This window comes from Athene cunicularia (genome assembly GCF_003259725.1).
Source record: "Athene cunicularia isolate RWA chromosome 4 unlocalized genomic scaffold, athCun1 chr4_part2, whole genome shotgun sequence".
Lineage (NCBI taxonomy): Eukaryota > Metazoa > Chordata > Aves > Strigiformes > Strigidae > Athene > Athene cunicularia.
Window position 1 is genome coordinate 9,736,169 of NW_020799099.1, and position 9,899 is coordinate 9,746,067.

The following is a 9,899-nucleotide window of genomic DNA, read 5'->3' on the forward strand; positions in this document are numbered from 1 at the left end:
AATCAGAGGACTTTTTTATGTTAACAGGGTCACTTCCCTATTCTGTCCCATTTGTCTACTCCAAAGTGGATTGATTTATACACAGAATGTCCAGCAGATGTGGTTGTCACAGCAATTGCACACACCCTAGGTTAAACAGACATAATGAAACAGAACAGGCCCCAGCGCTCTACCTGGACAGTGCCAGTTGCATCATTACTAACTCCACTGAATCCTGATATCTTCTGTGTGGTGTTATGTGGTTATGACAAATAGAATACAGAAACAATTGCAAAATAAAATATAGGCTCCTACTCTTTGTGTATCCTGCTATTGACTTATTTCTCATTTGCTTTGCCCTTGAGTGGTTTGCTTGAAGGTATGTGAGGTGTAATACAGCTGATTTTTTCCACATGGATTTACTATGATAGGGGCTCCACAGGGCATGCCAGAGGGGAATGTCCTCTTGGTTTATCATGTGAGGGGCAGAAAGGCCCAAAATCCAGCATTATAAAATAGAGTGAGAAATAAGGCTCTCCTGGGCGAGCATTGTGACACTCCTAAGAGACTGGAGAAGGAAGTGCATCCTATTTAGAGCAATGCTGCATGAAGGTATCTATACTGAAAAGCCACTGCACTAAGTGACCCACATTTAATCTCTTGCATGTTGATGCCTCAGCAAACAGGCTGGAAACCAAAAGCGGGTGGTTAATCATGTAACTTATAGCTAAGTCATAGCAAAGGATGTTGTAAATATTAGGAGCTTACAAGAGTCTCCCAGAGATAATGTGAAGAGATATGGCAAAAAATCCCAAGGCTGTTGCCTAGCTCAGGCCGTCCATGAAACACAAATCACTGGCAGCACAGGAGCAATTCTGGGAAACTACTGCCACGTGACCAGTCTGGTTTTGTCTTAGAAATAAGTTTTTGGCTACCGTCCAGGACAGGAAGCTGTGCTAGATGGATCTTCAGTCTCATCTGTTCTTATGAAAGCCACATGTACTTCACTCTGCAGTCTACCACTATTAGGAGAAGTTGGATTTATCCCTTACCCTCCTCATCTCTCTTGTGGAAAATAGGCACATAAATAGGTCGTGACTTACTGCATTGCAATGACAAAGCACTCTGCATTCTGATGAACCAGGACAGAGCAAACTAAGGTATATGGAAAACTGTCTCCTTCACTAGCACTAGGCAATTGCTGTAGGTAAGCAACCTCCATCCCCAACCTTGGCAGTGCCAAAACACACTCATAGATGGGTTCCCTTTCCCTCCTGCCATTCCCTTCCTGCCATTTACAGGTGACCTGAAAGGGCTGTTCCCTCTCTACAACCTTGAGAAAGTCCTGCCTACACTGGCCACCACTCAACAGACTTTAGTGCATCTGTACACATAATAGTTTTCCTCCAGGGGATGGTGTCTCTCAGAAACCACTGTCAGCACATTGTCCTGTTGCAATATGTCTGTCTAGGGAATAGCATGGATTCCAGAAAGAGCTACAACCAGCTTCACTTGATCAAAGCAGCAGATATTTGCAAAATCCCAAGTCTCCAAGGCAGAATTTTCACTCTCATTGCCCAGTGCACACCAAAGACTGGGACCAAAAGACAGACAACTACCAGCTTCCCTCAAGAGCTGAAAGACATAAATTATCTCATGGAAGAGATGTCTAATCTATATGTTATTTCTGAAAACTGTGGATCAGTGAAGATTGCTACAAAATTCTTCCCTCCTGTTCTATGTCATGTTTGTCTTCAGACACAAGTTAATCTACTAAAACAGCAATGGAAACATCTTCTTGCGCAACTCTGGATTTTTGCCTCCCACCCAGTTTTCAGCATGGAAGTATATTGCCCAACAAGAAATGCTAGTAAAACAAGACATATGAAAAGCCTCTTATTTTTTAAAGGTCCTCATGGGACTTAGGACTTTTTGTCATTGGTTCTTTGAAATTCTTAAAATGCTAAGCATGAAGAAAGTTAAGCCTGACAGTACCCTAAGAGCTTCACATAGATGACTACAGATAGTCAAATGTACGCAGTCACATTAAGCCTATTGTTGCAACTTAAAACTGGATTTAACCCTTGGAACTATTTTTCTTAGCATAAAAAGTGAACCGGAAAGAAGGTTTCCATGTAAAGGTGCAGCTTTGAGCAATTAGCATAGTAGTCTTTGTGCTGTATTGTAATAAACTTGACAAACTGAACACATGTAGAAGATATTTAGAGAAATGTCTAGGAAATTGCTTTGTTCTCCATAGCTGCAGACTGTGGAAGTGGAATGCTTTCATGGAGAAATTATAAACTGCTTACTCTACAAGGGTACTCAAAGATGATGCCTATTACCATCTGAATAACATGTTAGTTGTTTGCAGTGACCTCTGTGGGTAACCAGGAGAATATCTTGAAAAGTATACTCCGTTTAGCATTAAAAATAGAGGAACACCTACTTCAGCAAAGACACAGACAAGCGTCTTGCTCCATGGAGGCACTATCGTCTTCCACACAGAAAGAGTGCACTAAGAAATTCACTTGCCAAGCTTGCAACAATTATTATGATTATAGGGTTTGGGAGATTTTTTTTTTGCCAGTAGTATTTGAATAAAGTAGTTGAACACATTTGTCAGTGTATTTCAAGGGGTTTCCATAGTCAGGCTAAAAAAACCCCAAGTTCTTATGCCCTGTGTAGAAATACCTTTGCACAAAAAAAAAATAAATGTCATACAGGTTTTTCATGTGAAACATCTGGTATCATAAATAAAGCTCACCTACTGACTTAAGAGATTTATCCTAAAGATAAATTTGTCCTTATCATTCCTAACTTGCATGTCATCATAAGTTTGACTTTTCACCTCTGCCCAGAATTTCCTTTGTATTCTTACCTGCTAGCAGCACAGCTTCACTTCTAAGATGCTGTACTTGGTACCTACATTTGATGCTCCTCTTCAATGGATTGTTGATATCTCCATATATAGTTCTATATACTCTCCATATATACTTCTGTAACTTTTATTATATTAGTGACCTTTCAATAAAGTGCTGATTTCCAGTCAGTTTTCAGAATAACTGTTTCAGTAACACCCAGACAATAAACATTAAACACCCCATAGCAATTATTTTTATTTCAACAAGCTTGTTAGTCCCATCTTTCTCATTCAATATTACCTTTAAATTCCATCTGTAATTATATCCAAATTAAAGTTGCAAAGAGTCCAGCTTGCACAGCAAGGAAAATATAATTTTGTTAATGAAGTTTTTAAAAACTACAAGGAAAGCAAACAAATTGAGATCCAGAGAAATGCATTCAGCACGGGTTTGCTTTTAAAAGGCCTATTTTTTTCTTTGTCAAACTATGTTCATGTAACATACCAGATTTTCCTAACTTTTACCTGCACTTTCATTTTGACCAGCATCATCTGCTTTCCAGGAACACTGCACTCCTCATCATAAGGGTCTTCTTAAACTAGATTTTTACTACTACACTATCATGTAAAATGAACACTTTTTCTTTCTACAATTAAACCAAACTAGAACATTTTGAGACATTTCTTTATAATTTTTGTCCAGTGCCCTTCTCTCCAAGAAACAAGGCCCAAGATCAACTACCATTTTCACAGATTCATTTAAGTGTTTTTTCTGTAATTCCTCTGCTGATCCTAGGCAGCTGCCAGCACACAGGCTCTCCAAGAGTGACACACCCAAATCCCTTAGACCCTAGATACCAATTTACCAACCCTCATCAGAACATAAAGGTGCCTTCCAAAAAAGGAGTGCTCAGAGCAACCTAATGCAAACCTACCTCTCTGTCTTTCAGCAGCCCCAGCCCACCACGGTATTTGTAGCTTTTCCCCAGGTGACTTTCAGGCCTTTACAGCCCTGCTTATAATGTTCAATCAGCTGCTCACCTCAACCATAAATGCCACTGTTTGCTCAGAACGAAACACCTCTTCCGCCCCCAAAACGAAAACTTGGGTAGGAACCATCTGTCCTTGCCTGAAATAAAAAACACAGAACAAAAAGTCAGTAATGAAAAGGTAGAGAATTTCAACTCTCTATTGCACAGAAATTTTGTGTTGGAAAAAAAAAAAAAAAAAGAAACCAGATATGAAGAGATGGGAACTTTGCACCAGTGGCTGCTATGCTGCTGCTATGTCTCTAATTCCCCACAAAAAAGAATGATGAAATTGTGAAGATATATAAGGGAATAGCAACTGTAATATGTAGATGACAGCTATTTTGGAACCTAAATAACTCAGGAGGACTTGGGACAATATACATGTTTTCAATGAAGAAAATGCCACGAGCTTAGAGTCTCATACACAGAACATTAGCAATACAACATCTTTTCTGAATTTTTAACATGAAAGTCATATTGAAAATTGTGAGCTGACTTTATATAATTTCCTCTTTTTTTTCAGTTATGTGAATGAACTGGAGAGAAATTACTTTCTGGGGTAGTCTATAAATGAGGGTTTTACCAAAAAATTTCAGTCATCTCATGAGTAGATATCAAAAACAAAGACAGCCAAAGAACAGTTTGGCAAGCAACAAGAATGAAGATAACTAGTATAGGTTGGCTGGGAACTTCAATGTGGATTTACTTTGTTTTAAACTCCTTAAGACATCTGCTGATTTCAGTAGCAGTGCTGATTGTATCTGCATACCAAAGTAAAAGCAATATAAAATGCTGGTTTTATGTTTTGCTGATGTATGTTATCAGAAAAACAATTCTAGTTTGTGGTTTTCTTTTTTTTAACAGAATAAGCTTTAACATAAGATCCACAGGAAGATCCCTTTATCAGACATAATTTGTAATGTGTGGTTAAACTATATGCTAAAATTCTCGGCACTGTTTATAATTCTTAATGATTATTGTAGAATAACCTAAGAGAGAATATAAATGCAATTAAGATATGTCAATCAAGCTTAAGAGAAGCTTTCCCAGGCTGAAAATCCATGTTCCCTGCTGTGTACCCATAGCAAAGAGCTCAGGCACCAACTAGATAACTCGTTTTCACATGTGCAGAGTTCTATGAGTCACAGTATTCAAAAAGAGTCATGGCAGAGCAAATAGACCTACTACAAATTTAACTCATCTAAACTCAACTGGGAAATGAGGCACTTTGAGTAGAATCTGCTTAAACTTACAGCACATTTTACATTCCTTGCAATTCAAATAGACTACTTTGTTTGTTTGACTAGTAATGAAAATTAATGAAAAAGTCAAAATATTACATACTTATGCAAATGTATTACCAAATTTGGAGCTTGTTACTGTTTAGGAATAGCTGTCACTATTAGTAATAGTAATAGTTATTACGGTCTACCAATGATTTTGTAATAACATAAACTGTTGTTTCATTTAAAATCAAATCAAAATAATTTCCTTGTTTCTCCATGAAAACGTGCATTTAAAGGATCCAAAAATATTTGTGAAAAGCATTATAAATGTTTATTGCTGTGGTTAATGATTCCTATTTTACTTACTTTTAAAAATAGTACCAGAAACTTTGCTCCAAATTCAATCCTGTAGCAATGCTGGAATTTTCTTTTTTCACATAAAAAGGCACTTCTGTGGATTCCACTGTAAGGTTCTTTAGCGTGAAATAGTAAGACAGGGTGCAGAGAAAAGGGAAATCTTAATATAATTTAGTTGTGCTAGAGAAAGCCAAGAAGAAAACACGTTCAACATTTAGGGCCTCTATAGAATTACAATGCACTGGTACTGAATGCCACAATCTACCTAAATTGCATCAGTGCTTCCAATACTGTGCTCACTTAGACATTTCAGAGTAAGAGCATGCCAGACATGCAACTAGCATAAATGTTAGTTATTAATCAGAAATGTATCTATCTATAAACATTAGCGCTCCGAAAGCGTTGATTTACTGTCTTGACTTCAGTTGAAAGGGATGCCAAAATAACTAAGATTAAAAACTCTCATTAAAATAGACTTGGCTGGGTATTTATTTTTTCAGTTCATGCCTTAAAACTGCATATTTGAGCCAAGATTTTTCTAAACATACAGTGCTGACTGGTAGCCTAAGGACTCCTATTAGTTGCATGAAAAGCACAGGAAAAGTGTTTTTAAGTTTGCCTGTGCCTTGATGTCTATCTTTCTCTTCAAGATCCTAAATATGAATTTCCATCTTGAATCTAGTTCTCTTTCACTTGCTACAGAACCATTTAATATGTGCTTTCCATTTCAACTGATAGCTACGGTGAATGGAGTAATGACTACACAGTAATAGATGTAGTTAAGGCCATCACTAATGATCGTGATGACATTCAAACCGAACTGTGGCTTCCCAAATAGTTCATTTCCGAAGACGGCAGCAGGAAGGATCAGTGTGAGGCAAGACGTAACATGTGAGCTGAGTACCTCCTGGTGGCTTGCTTCCCATATGGCATCGCTAACCAGGGAAGGCAAACCCTTGCCTCTATAGTTATTCTAATATAGTCACAGACTTTCTGTATAAACACAAGGTGAAGGTACAGTCTGGATCATCAGTGTGCACTTTAAGAGAGTCACGGTCCATGGTAACACATATGCACACACAGACACAATCCCAAACTTACTGATGAAGGAAAACCCCTCAGGCCTTAAGCACTGTTCTGGCCTGCCTTCTGTTCCCCCTTGGGAACCAGGGTTTTGGAACAAAAGTTGAGTGAGGCTGGACCAAGGTGCAAGATATGTATCTGTTAAAGAAATCAGTAACACATCTTTTCCCTTTTGTGTATCTTCCAGCTCCAGCAATAGCTGTGACTCTCACTTTTGCTCACATTCCAGAAATTCCCAGCATCTTGCTGTCAGGGCTCAGGTTTTATACACAATTTGTTGCTGTAGAAAGCAGACTCTGCAGCAGGTGCTGAAAGTGCCAGATCATGGGATCATGAACAGAGTTTCTTAAAATAAAGTAACGTGTTCATCCCAAATACTATCTTCATCACCAGTACTAGTGTCCTTTAAAAACAGAGGCTGTAGGTAGGGTGGGGGACTGCTAGAAAGAAAAAAGGCCAGCAAATCAATTTTCTTAAAATACAAAGCTTCACAAGGGTAACAAGTTTTTTTCTTCAACTCAATTTTTCTCAAACTAGTTTTCTCCCTAAACTAAGATTAATTCTTTCCTTAAACTAAGACTGCAAAATATGAGGTAGTTCACCTGTCTTCTCAGCCTCTTTTGTCTCATACAAATGTACACCTTCCAGCAGCTAGGAAGGCAAAACAAAGAAGAAAAAAGTGGAGAAGGGGGCAGAAAGACATAATTTTCTTCCAGGATATAAAAAGAAATTTTAAAAAAATTTTTGAAAGCAATATTTCCTGATACAGGTTTTCACAAGGTGAGAGAACAACACCTCTTACCAAACAAGCATCTTTGACTTCATCTCCACACACAAATAATTATTAAGAGATAATTTTAAGTTGATGGGATTGTTAATGCCCAAGAGAGTATTTTGTAACTAGTCCTTTATAAATAAAAATACTCCATTTATAAAAGACTCAAACATGTTAAGAATACCCACCTTCTTCACAGCTGTCAATGCCTAACTCTGCTTTAACTGTTATGAAAACCAAATTGCATCTTTACAGCTTTATCCTTTGTACCAATTTCATCAGTGCATTTTTGTGGATCATATGCATACTGTTAATTATTACTGTAGTATTTTCATAAGATTTTCTATATAATGTATTCAGCAGATCTTGCACAATAGTAATGTGTTCACTTTTTGTAGGCTATGTTCTGCAAACTATTAATCATAAATATTATTATAGCACTGGTGAGCTTTCAGATTTATCTTTTTCAGGAGTGATATGATTAGGCAGTACTTCATTATGGTGTGAACAACTGATATTGGTAGCATTTTTGTGTATGTGCATTACTACATGTAGGTTCAAGGTCAAACCAGAGATTGCCAGTATGGGGCAATCTGGTTGGTGTGAAAGTTAATTTAAAATGTTGTGGTGTTTTGCTTTTCTAAAAAGTTGTGAATTTTAATTTCCAAACTCGAATGGGATCTAAAACCTAAGCAGTTAACAGGTCAAGAAAATAGGTTTCATCCTCGTGTTACTGAAAATCTGGTTTTATTTGTCTGTAGGGATCAGTATGAACAACAGGAATCCAATTGGTACAAAAGGTTAATTTGCATAAAAGATAATGGGTAAGGTGGGGGTTTTTTATGTGTTCAGCATCACTGACTGTAAGAATATGTTCACCTACATTTGTTAAACATAACTGATGTACTTTTGAAGTAAAGTAGTTCTTCAGTCACAATTTGCATAGCAAACTTCATTGAAAGCCTGTATAATACAACTGGGTTTTTTCTAGTATACTAATTTGGTGGACGTTCCATTTGTGGAAAATTTTATCAACAGCAATTCAAAGTTTTCTACTCAAGTATACAAACCTTGCATAAAAAAAACATCAGTGGACCACCTTTTTCATCCTAGACAAAAAGAAACTTTTGGTGGAATTCTCTTTTCTGTAAAACAAATTTTTAGGACTACTGATATTTTTTCATTTTCCCATCGTGTTTTTTTGTTATCCTTTTCAGCTTTTACTTCTTTAAGTATCTTGCCTGTTCTTTGTGATATATATATATACCTCCTTCAAGCAACTTACTCCCATTTTTAGGATTACTTGCAATTAATTTTTCCACCACCACATAAACTGTCAGCCTATCCGTATTTGAACATCTGTTCTTACGGAACAACTGACATGATGTTTTTTTTAAAAAATAGCATACAGAAAATGGCTAGATTTTATACAAACAAGTTTAAATATTAAATTTATATTCATAATCTTCAGTTCTTTAGAAGCTGAATAGAGTCGATTAACATTTGAAGATCTTTGTTCTACCTTAAAGATCTTATCTGTTCAGGACTGTAAATTTTCACAGGGCTTCCTATATCCCCACGTGTTCATTTTTTGCGGAATAGGATAGTAAGAGAAAATAATCATGGGAGTAAGAATGTATGTAACTGTGTCAGTGAAACTTGGGTAAGTGTCCTTCTTTATAAAAAGTTTATAATTAATGCAGTATGTACATGCTAGACAGGGTGTAAATTTTGGTGTTGCTACTGTTTATAAAATAAGAGATGGCAACCGAAAGGGGAAAATTTACATAATGTCTATAATACTGAAAGACAGATTCTAGGAAGACAAGTCATTGAAAAACAGTACACACACTGTTTGTGGAAGCACCTGAGTCATGTTTCTTAAGTAGACAACATGCCAGTACCATAATAGTAGTAAATGGCAGCCTCGGTAATCCGTTTCATCTTTTCAAAGCTTTGCCAGATTCCTAAAGGAATTTGCCGGCTGTCAGTACGCTCAGTATTGCAGGTAAGGCTGCCGTTATTATTTTGGCATGCTTTGTATATGCTGTTTCCGATCTCCTTTTGTTTTCTTCATTCCCTCTGCACAAACGATTTTCCCACGCTTCTTAGTGAAAAATCTGCCATAGAACTTGACAGGAATCACTTTTATGTGAGTTGTAAGAAAGTCCACGAGACTTCCCCTGGGAAAACACGAGAGTGCAGCTGAGAATGCTTGTCTGCCTAGATCTGACTCGGTGTCGGCTTTCCCCAGAGCACATTTTGGCGGGAAGAGGAGTTGATACGAACCACAGGATGCGCAGGAAGGCCGCCTTTTGCACCATCATCTGCAGAGGTTCCTGCCACCACCCGCGAAGCCCCGCAGGCTGGCGGGGGCAGGGGAGAAGGGCATAGGGGCTGTGCTGCTCGTCCTCTCAGCACACAACCGCGGCGGGTTTGCCAGCGCCGGGCCATCACAGGGGTGGCGGCCTGCCCACAGGAGCGCCCTCCCCGGAGGCGCTGCCGCCGCCCTTCCACCTCTGCCGATCGGCGGATCCGCCTCTCCCGCCCATGCCCGCTCTTGCCGCCACGGCGCCTGGCGGCAC